The sequence below is a fragment of the Bison bison genome, unplaced genomic scaffold (genome assembly GCF_000754665.1).
Source record: "Bison bison bison isolate TAMUID 2011002044 unplaced genomic scaffold, Bison_UMD1.0 scf7180017864260, whole genome shotgun sequence".
NCBI classification, from domain to species: Eukaryota; Metazoa; Chordata; class Mammalia; order Artiodactyla; family Bovidae; genus Bison; species Bison bison.
Genome location: NW_011494832.1, coordinates 1155637 through 1165294, shown reverse-complemented (window position 1 = coordinate 1165294; position 9658 = coordinate 1155637). Strand labels below are relative to the sequence as shown.

At 37.0% G+C, this 9658-nt stretch overlaps 1 protein-coding gene across 1 annotated transcript in view; it reads right to left on the bottom strand.

Moving 5' to 3' along the window:
- The window catches only part of RSBN1L (round spermatid basic protein 1-like), an 88975-nt gene that overhangs the window by 78572 nt on the left and 745 nt on the right, over nucleotides 1–9658 (bottom strand). The gene's annotated exons all lie outside the window — the stretch shown is intronic.

Genomic DNA, 9658 nt, shown 5'->3' with positions numbered 1-9658 from the left:
TTTTTCCAGTAGTCGTGTATGGATGTGAGAGTTGGACTATAAAGAAAGCTGAGTGCCAAAGAATTGATGCTTTTGAACTGTGGTATTGGAGAAGACTCTTGAGAGTCCCCTGGACTGCAAGGAGATCCGACCAGTCCATCTAAGGGAGATCAGTCCTGGGTGTTCATTGGAAGCTGAGGCTGAAGCTGAAAACTCCAATATTTTAGCCACCTGATGTGAAGAGCTGACTCCTTTGAAAAGACCCTGATGCTGGGAAAGACTGAGGGCAGGAGGAGAAGGGGACAACAGAGGATGAGATGGTTGGATGGCATCACCGACTCAATGGACATCAGTTTGGGTAAACTCCGGGAGATGGTGATGGACAGGGAGGCCTGGCGTGTTGCAGTTCATGGGATCACAAAGAATTGGACACGACTGAGAGACTGAACTGAACTGAAATGGCTAATTCAAGCAGGGATCATGAAGTAATACTAAAGTCATTAGGTAAAAGACAATTGGCAAAGTAAGTATTTGCAAAGTTTCACCCCACAGATTATAAACTAAATACAAGGTGAAAAATAAACGATTAAAATGGTGACACTGGTCATCTCAACCAAGTGATTAAATGTAACATGATTACTTACAGCAAAATCTGAATATTGCAGGCCTCCTGATGGGCTACAATACGAAGCACATCTGTGAAATATTCTTACCAAATCTATTTAATCTGAAATCAATCATGCCTTTAAACCTCACTTTCAGTTTATAAGAAATACAAAGGAACAAATTCAATACTACCACAATAAAGCAACTCTTTAAAAATCATAAAAATAGAAAAATCTATAACAAATATCTTAAACTAGTATTTTCAAAAAGTCAACTTATCATATAAAAAAGTAACCAGAATAATTTTAGATTAAAAAAAGAAAACAGAAAATGTTTCAGTACAATGAGGGGTTTGAGGGAAATTGGAAGAATTTGTAAATGGACTGGCTATATTAAGTTTCTTAACTGTTCTATTATTATGGTTATGTAGTTAATTGTAGGACATGAGGGCTGGAATATTTAAGAATGTAGTGTCATGATGTCTACAATTCAGTTTCAAATGATTCAGTGAAAATATATGATAAAATATTAACAGAAGGAACGCAGTAAGGAAAATCTATACAATATCATCATGTTGTTCTTTCAACTTCTCTGAATTCTAAATTTTTTCATAATAAAAAGTTAGGGGAAAAATAATTTGTAAAAATAAAGTTCATCTTTACTCTCTTCCTGTTATCACAGTCTAAAAGGAAAAAAAATCAAGTTAACTGTGTAAAAAAGTAGGCTCAGATCTTAGCAAAGACAGGGTTGATTCAAATTCTTCACACATTAGCTATGTAATTCTGAAAAAGATAAACAAATCTCCAAATATTAATGGAAAAATATTAAGCTAACACCATGGTACCCGATAAGCACTCAGTAAAAGCCTTTTCTTTCTCCCACCAAACCCCTCATTTTTTTTTCCCCCTATACTGATGTGGTTGAATGCACACTGACTTTGCAAGTATCTACATCAATTAGCTGTTATTGGAGTTTGTTTTCTTACTTATTTAGTTTTCAGATACTACAGAGTTAACCTTAAAAATAACAACAATAAAACAACAAACCTAACCTAACATCTGGGGACTGCTGATGAAAATGTAAAATGGTGCGACTGATATAAAAAATACTTATGGGCAAATATAAATGTAACAATAATAATAATAAAATTATTATAGCATTCAACAATTCTACTTCTGAGGTATACACCCAAAAGAATTGAAAGCAGAGATTCAATTGGGTATCTGTACACCCTGCTCATAGCAGCATTATTCATTATAGCCAAAAAAACAGAAGAACTCAGGCATCTGTCAAAGAATGAATGCATAAACCAAATGTGTTATATACATATAATGGAATATTACTCAGCCTTCAGAAAGGAAATTCTGACACATGCTGCAACATGGATGAACTCTGAAGACATTATGCTAAATGAAGTAAGTCTGTCACAAAAGGACAAATACTTCGATTCCACTCATACGAGGTACTTAAGAGTTATCACATTCAGACAGACACAAAGTAGAATGGTGGTGGGCTGGGGCTGGGGTGAGCAGTGGGGAAGAGAAAGAGGAGTAATTCTTTAAAGGGTATGGAGTTTCAATTTGGCAAGAAGAAAAAAGTTCTGAAAATGGCTGGTGCAGTGGTGGTAGTTGTATAACAATTTGAGTGTACTTAATGCAGTAAACTATACACTTAAGTATGACTAAAACTCTTGTACGCAAGACAGCAAATGAGACACAGATGTATAGACAGTCTTCTGGACTCCGTGGGAGAGGGCGAGGGCGGGATGGTTTGGGAGAACGGCACTGAAACATGTAGAATATCATATGTGAAACAAATCGCCAGTCCAGGTTCGATGCAGGATACAGGATGCTCGGGGCTGGTGCACTGGGATGACTCAGAGGGATGGTATGGGGAGGGACATGGGAGGGGGGTTCAGGATGGGGAACACGTGTACACCCGTGGCAGATTCATGTCAACGTATGGCAAAACCAATACAATATTGTAAAGTAATTAGCCTAAATTATTAATTTAGAAAAAAGAATGTTAATTTCATGTTCTGTGTATTTTACTAGCATTTTGAAAAATAATTTTTGAAAAAGAATCTAAAAAATACATAAGCTTATTTATTTCAGGAGATACTGAAATACTGTTTCTGATAGTTTGGGAGTGGAAGAAAACTGCAGTCTTTAAAGTATTTGTTAAGTCACTCAGTCATGTCCAACTCTTTGCAGCCCCAGGGACTGTAATCCGCCAGGCTCCTGTGCCTATGGAATTTTCCAGGCAAGAATACTGGAGTGGCTTGCCATTTCCTACTCCAGAGTATCTTCCTGACCCAGAGATCCAATCCACATCTCTTAGGACTCCTGCATTGGCAGGCAGATTCTTTACCACTAGCACCACCTAGGAAGCCCCTCTTTAAAGTACCAATATATATACTGAATTGTTGAAATTTTACAAGCATTATTCTATAATGAAAAGAAAATTCAATGCTAATTATCTGGGGGTCAATGATATATATTCAGCATATGCTTTAAAATACTTGAGCAAAAAACAAACAGAAGTAGAGGAGAAGTAACAAAGCATGAATTGTAAATTGTTGGTAACTGTTGAAAACAGGATGATGGATAGACCCAGAAGACATATGGCTCTGGTTTCCTTAGTATTAAATTTTTTCATGATAAAAAGTTAAATATTTTCAACCTACAATTCAAAAAAATAATATGTATAAAGTTTAAAGTATTTAAAATAATGTTTAAAGAAATAAAAAATTACTTTTGTTGGTAAGAATGTACTTTTATTATTAATTCTCCTTAATGACACACACACAAAAATTTTACAGAAGCCACAATTATTTCATCAGAATTCTTTTTACTGTAGCTCAGTCGCTCAGTCATGTCTGACTCTGCAACTCCATGGACTGCAGCAAGCCAGGCCTCCCTGTCCATCACCAACTCCCAGAGCTTACTCAAACTCATGTCCATTGAGTCGGTGACACCATCCAACCATCTCATCCTCTGTCATCCCCTTCTCCTCCTGCCTTCAATCTTTCCCAGCATCAGGGTCTTTTCCAACAAATCCGTTCTTCACATCAAGGGGCCAAAGTATTGGAGTTTCAGCTTCAGCATCAGTCCTTCCAATGAATATTCAGGACTGATCTCCTTTAGGATGGACTGGTTGGATCTCCTTGCAGTCCAAGGGACTCTCAAGAGTCTTCTCCAATACCACAGTTCAAAAGCATCAATTCTTCGGTGCTCAGCTTTCTTTATAGTCCAACTCTCACATCCATACATGACTACTGGAAAAACCATAGCTTTGACTAGACAGACCTTTGTTGGCAAAGTAATGTCTCTGCTTTTTAATATACCAAGTTGGTCATAGCTTTTCTTCCAAGGAGTAAACGTCTTTAATTTCATGGCTGCAGTCACCATCTGCAATGATTTTGGAGCCCCCAAAAACAGTCTCTCATTGTTTCCATTGTTTCCCCATCTATTTGCCATGAAGTGATGGGACCAGATGCCATGATCTTAGTTTTCTGAATGTTGAGTTTTAAACCAATTTTTTCACTCCCCTGTTTCACTTTTATCAAGAGGCTCTTTAGTTCTTCTTTGCTTTCTGCCATAAGGGTGGTGTCATCTGCATATCTGAGGTTAATGATATTTCTCCTGGCAATCTTGATTTACTCTAAAACCAAGTACTATTTTTTCAATATCCTATTTATATAGTTTATCTGTAATTTGAAATTTTTTTTTGATAGAAATGTGTTTGTTTATTTGAAATTTAAATTACACTGGTGAACCTGTATTTAATCTAGCTATCTTGCTGCTGTTGCTGTTAAGTCGCTTCAGTCATGTCCGACTCTGTGCAGCCCCATAGATCGCAGCCCACCAGGCTCCCCCATCCCTGGGATTCTCCAGGCAAAAACACTGGAGTGGGTTACCATTTCCTTCTCTAATGCATGAAAGTGAAAAGTGAAAGTGAAGTCACTCAGTCGTGTCTGACTCTTAGCGACCCCATGGACTGTAGCCCACCAGGCCCCTCCATCCATGGGATTTTCCAGGTAAGAGTACTGGAGTGGAGTGCCATTGCCTTCTCCATAATTTGAAATTTTTAATTCATTTGAGGATGGTGAAAAATGAATGAGTTACTGTTAACTGTAATATAAACTTCTGAAATATAAACTTCTTTGAACAAGTTAGTACAGCTCATACTAATACCAAAAATTCTCAGAAACCTGGATACCAATGGGAAAACTATATAGGTTATACCTACCCATGAATTAAGTGAAACTAAATGTCTCCAATGTCTTCTATAGGAAAGAAGAGTTAGGGACTAACATCCCTATAAATGCCTACAATATGCCAGGTTCATGTAATTTCACACTGTGAAAAGGAATATCTATAGTAACAGAAGAGTATGAGCTCAAAAAGATTAAGTCATTTCACTAGTGTCCCACAAATAGGCACAAATCAAAATTAAGGCTAAAATTTAAGATCTTTTCTTGAAAAACAGACCCTAACGATAAAGGGAAGAAAAAAAAATTCTAAAATATAAATTCCATTTTTAATATAACTATGTGAAATTATAATTGTAACCTGAAATACAACTTACAAAGATAGAAAGCCGATGGTGGAATAAATAAACTGGCATAATGAAAGAAGGTTAATACAAATCCCTATAGAAAGAAATAATAAGAAACAACTCTGTTCACACCACAGTACCTCAGAAAGGCTTAGAAATTTGAGGTGCTGGGAGAGGCAAGATGACAGAACCATACTGCCTCACCCTCCCACCTCTCCACACGCCCCCCTCCCCCTCACACACACACTCCTAAGGGAATGAGAGGTATTCCGCAAAACTGAATAAAGAGTGTGGCTCCAGTCTCAGGGATGCCACACACAGAAAAAGGGAAAAATGACATGCTGGTATGAAAACAAGCAGATAAACTGAAAATTTATAAATCAGTGAGATTTGTAGCTTTCTTCTCATATCCGGCATTAGAACCCTAACATCAAAACTCATTACTTCTGCCAATCCTCTCCTCTCTCCATTATCCCATTTATATAGATGAACAGAAAAATGAAGGAAGAAACTGAAAAAGCCTTCTTACCCACCACCTAGAGGAAAACAGACAAAGAAAAGATAAAAAACAAGGGAGTTCATTAGTCACTAAGCTATGAGAGGGCTTCCCAGGTGGCTCAACAGTAAAAAAAATTCTGCCTGCGAATGCTAGAGACACAGATTCAATCCCTGGATCGGGAAGAACCCCTGTAGGAGCAAATGGCAACTCACTCCAGTATTCTTGCCTGGAAAATCCCATGGACAGAGAAGCCTGGGGGGCTACACAGTCTATGGGTTGCAAAGAGTCAGACAGGACTTAGTGACTGGGCACTCACACATGCTCATGCGTGCCCAGTGAGCTTTCAATCATTCTCCTGATTATACAGGACTGCTAAGGATCATACAGATCTGAAGAAAGCTCTGAGCAAAAAGAAAGAGACCAAAACAAACAGAAAAAAAAGTTAGAGGAAGCAGATACAATGCAAGGCATGGAAGAACATGCCAAAGAAACTGTAATTAATATCCTTGAAGAGGTAACAGAAGATGCTGTACCTGTGAAAAAGAAATAAAATGCTATAATACGGACAGAGAAGAGTTCATAAAACATTTTTTTAAAAAAAGACATCTGAAATTTTAAAACTTGGTTAAAGGATTGAAATCTCCCAAATAGAACAGATGACAGCTGTTTGGAGATCAAAGTTCTCAACGTCAATACTGGAAGCCAGGCAATAAGGTGACACTTCCAAACTTTTAAGGGAAAATAATTTCCAATACAGAAATCTCTCAACAGTCCAACAGTCAAGTGTGAGGGTAGAAATAAACCTTCCCAAGCCAAAATGAAGGAACAAACCAAAAGGAAGGCATGGGATCCAGGAAAAAAGGACTCAACAAAAGTGAAACAAACTCCCAGAATGTCCCAAGATGACAGCTTTGAGGCAGGCTTAAACACAGAACAAACCAGAATAAAGCGGGAAGAAAGACAGCTATAGAAGGGATGACTACAGGAATAAATGGAACTGCTAAGTTTATCTGATAGATTTGACCATGTGGAAAATTGTACTGAGAAGCATTTTATAGAGCTGCTAGAGGGCAGAGAGAGACAAACCTTAGCAAATGAAAAAACAAAGTATGGAAAACAAAAGGTTACACGATAAAATAAAAATCACAGTAAACTACTATCTCACCAGTGACAAATATTTGGTCAGAATAATTCAGGTTAAGAGTATATAAGAATACTCTTAACCTGAATTTAATCTAAAATTGCAGAATAAGAGTATTAGAAAGATAAAGAAAAAGCCTAGTTTGAAAAATCTTTGAACATCTATCCCTTTAAAATCACTGTATTTACATATATCAAATTATTCAATTCTAAGGAAAGCCTCTATTTTCATTAAATTCTGTAACTACACTTTCAAGGCAAAAAATTAGTGAAATGCCCTGATTTTGTCTTGGGATCCTTTGCAAGGTCATTCTTAAGGAAGTAAGTTAATAAAGGCAAAGCAAAAATACTAACAAAAATCAGAAAATTAATACAAGTTTTATTGGTTACCAGATTCAGTTAAAGCAGCTTACTATCTAGTAATATGCCTGTTCTATTTTTTGCTATAAGTTAAATGGCGGACACCAGCAAATATTCATTTTTATCTTCTACACTTATCAGTTAATAATTTATTCAGTCTTACAGGAAAATGGGCTGTGACCTCTTTAGTAGATTACGTCTTTATACAGCAAAACTTGGTTATTCATAGTTTTAAAAATCTACGATGTTTTCCACTTTTTATAAGAAAGAAATTTAACTTTTACTTGATGACTCAGGCTATCATGCAAGTCAGCTCCAGCACTATGACAAGATGGCCTCAGAGTTTTTAGGTGTGTGAGGCATCAGTCCTTATACTTAATGGACCTAGACTGGTAAATTTTTATAATCCCCCTGTCCATCACTTTTAACTTTCAGATATGCTGTCGACGGATATGTCCTCAATCTGGACTGACCCATCTTTTATAAAGGGTTTAAAAAAAAATCATGCTTCTGACTCAAGTAACATTAAAATGCCCTACTTTTCACACACACACATACACACACTTTCATTTAATCCAAATAACTTCTGCTGGAATGGTAGCCAATGTGAAAATGCAGCAGTTCTGACTGAAAACTTATAAAAAAAAAATTCTACTAATAAATACAGGAGCTTAATTGTTTAATGGAGTTTGGGGGCTCGATCAGATTTTCATCATGAAATTTACCATCAAGACACTAAAAGCAATCCTCCTCACTGACTTAGTTTTTTCTCTATAAAAACAGCATTTCCATCCAAGAAAGAGAAGAAAATTTTACCATAGTGTTACTATCTAGTCACTACTCAAAAAACCTATAAATCATGAAAAAACATCTTAATGTAAAAGCTATCATTGCTTATATTCAGGCTTAACAATGTAAGCTATAGCCTTCAACAGAGGATTCTAAATGCAATTTAAGATTAGAAAACATTTTCTTTAACAGCCATTTCACTTTAAAAGTGATTTATGTGCTCCATTTTTTGAATCAGAATTATTAAAGAATGCTTATTTATTTTCAGCCATTCCATGTTATATCCATATTCACTTCCTCAAAAAACTTAGAAGTGCAATTACACTGTTTACAGATTACAAGTAAGACTAATATTGAGCTGTAAACGCGGACTTCCAGGCACTTTCAACTTTTAAACATAATTATTCAAACAAAATTGCTTTAAAACAAAAATCACCTAAAATCTCAGACTAAAAGTAGTATAAATCCCATCCTCAAAACCACTTTTCTAGAAACAAAACTCTCCAAAGCTGTGAGATCCTTTATCTTGTGCCAGAGTACCTGATGGCTATGCTGAGATATCAAAAATTTACTACAGGCAGACCATCGACGTAACACTGTTGTTACATACTCATGTGCAGCATTTTGTAAAACTGTGAAAAAATACAGAGAACTTTTCATGATCTAAGGTACCATTAGATTAGTAATGTTAAAAGTGCTTGACATTTCATTTTTTTCCTAAAACATACTTTGACAATACCTTGTACCAATGTACATTTATAATAAAGATCATTACATGCTTTCAGCTTTTGATCACATAAAAACCTAATTTTCAACCAGTCTCCACGTGTACCACTCTCAAAACATTGTGCATGAAATGGCTAAACGGGACTATTTTACAAAAATACTTTCTGAAAATTATATATGCTTAGCCTACATTTTAAAAGAAGACAGTGTAGTCCTGTCTGCAAAGACTGCTTAAGAATGTGCCTTTCTCACAAGAGCGTAAAGCAATTATCCTCCATTTAAAAATAAATTAAAAAAAAAAAAATAAAGAGTAAAGAATCTGCCATTCTCTGATGCTAAAACATTCTGCAGCCAAGTATATGGTCTGGCCAAAAAAAAGTCAATGTTCCTGATTTTATCACTTGCTGCAAGAAAGGGGAAAAAAAAAGAATATGGCTGAAAATTCTTTTTGAAGGGTGGTATTTCAAACAGGACCACTCAAAATACTCAAGGGAGAGGAGTGTGGAGGGAGGGTACCTTATGAAACAGCACACTCCAGGCCCTGCACACTACCTCATTTCCCTAATAGGGATGAAAAGCTCAGGCCTCTGGTAGCTTCCAGCTGACGCCAATGCTCTCCACACCCCTTTTCTTGATAGGATTTTCTGGCGTTGGGAGCCAGTGTCACAAATATAAATTCGTGACCATGTCTAAACGGTCTAATAATCAAGTACATCTTTTACAAGACTAAACCTTTCCCGATCCCGTTCCCTCAAATCTCCCTCCATAGCCAAACACACCCAGGCGGGTCCTCTAGATCGAGTTCTACAAACCCTGCCGCGCATTAACTAGGAGGCAAAAACGATACAGAAAATGAGTTTCGGCCATTCCCCACTCTGCGACCGAAATTACAGGCTCCATTTCCTGTCCCCACGGGGACCGCAAAACAGCCTGCAGTGAACGGGAAGCCCCCCGCCCGCTCCCGGCTGGCGCACGCGGCCCCCGCACGCCCCCAGCCCG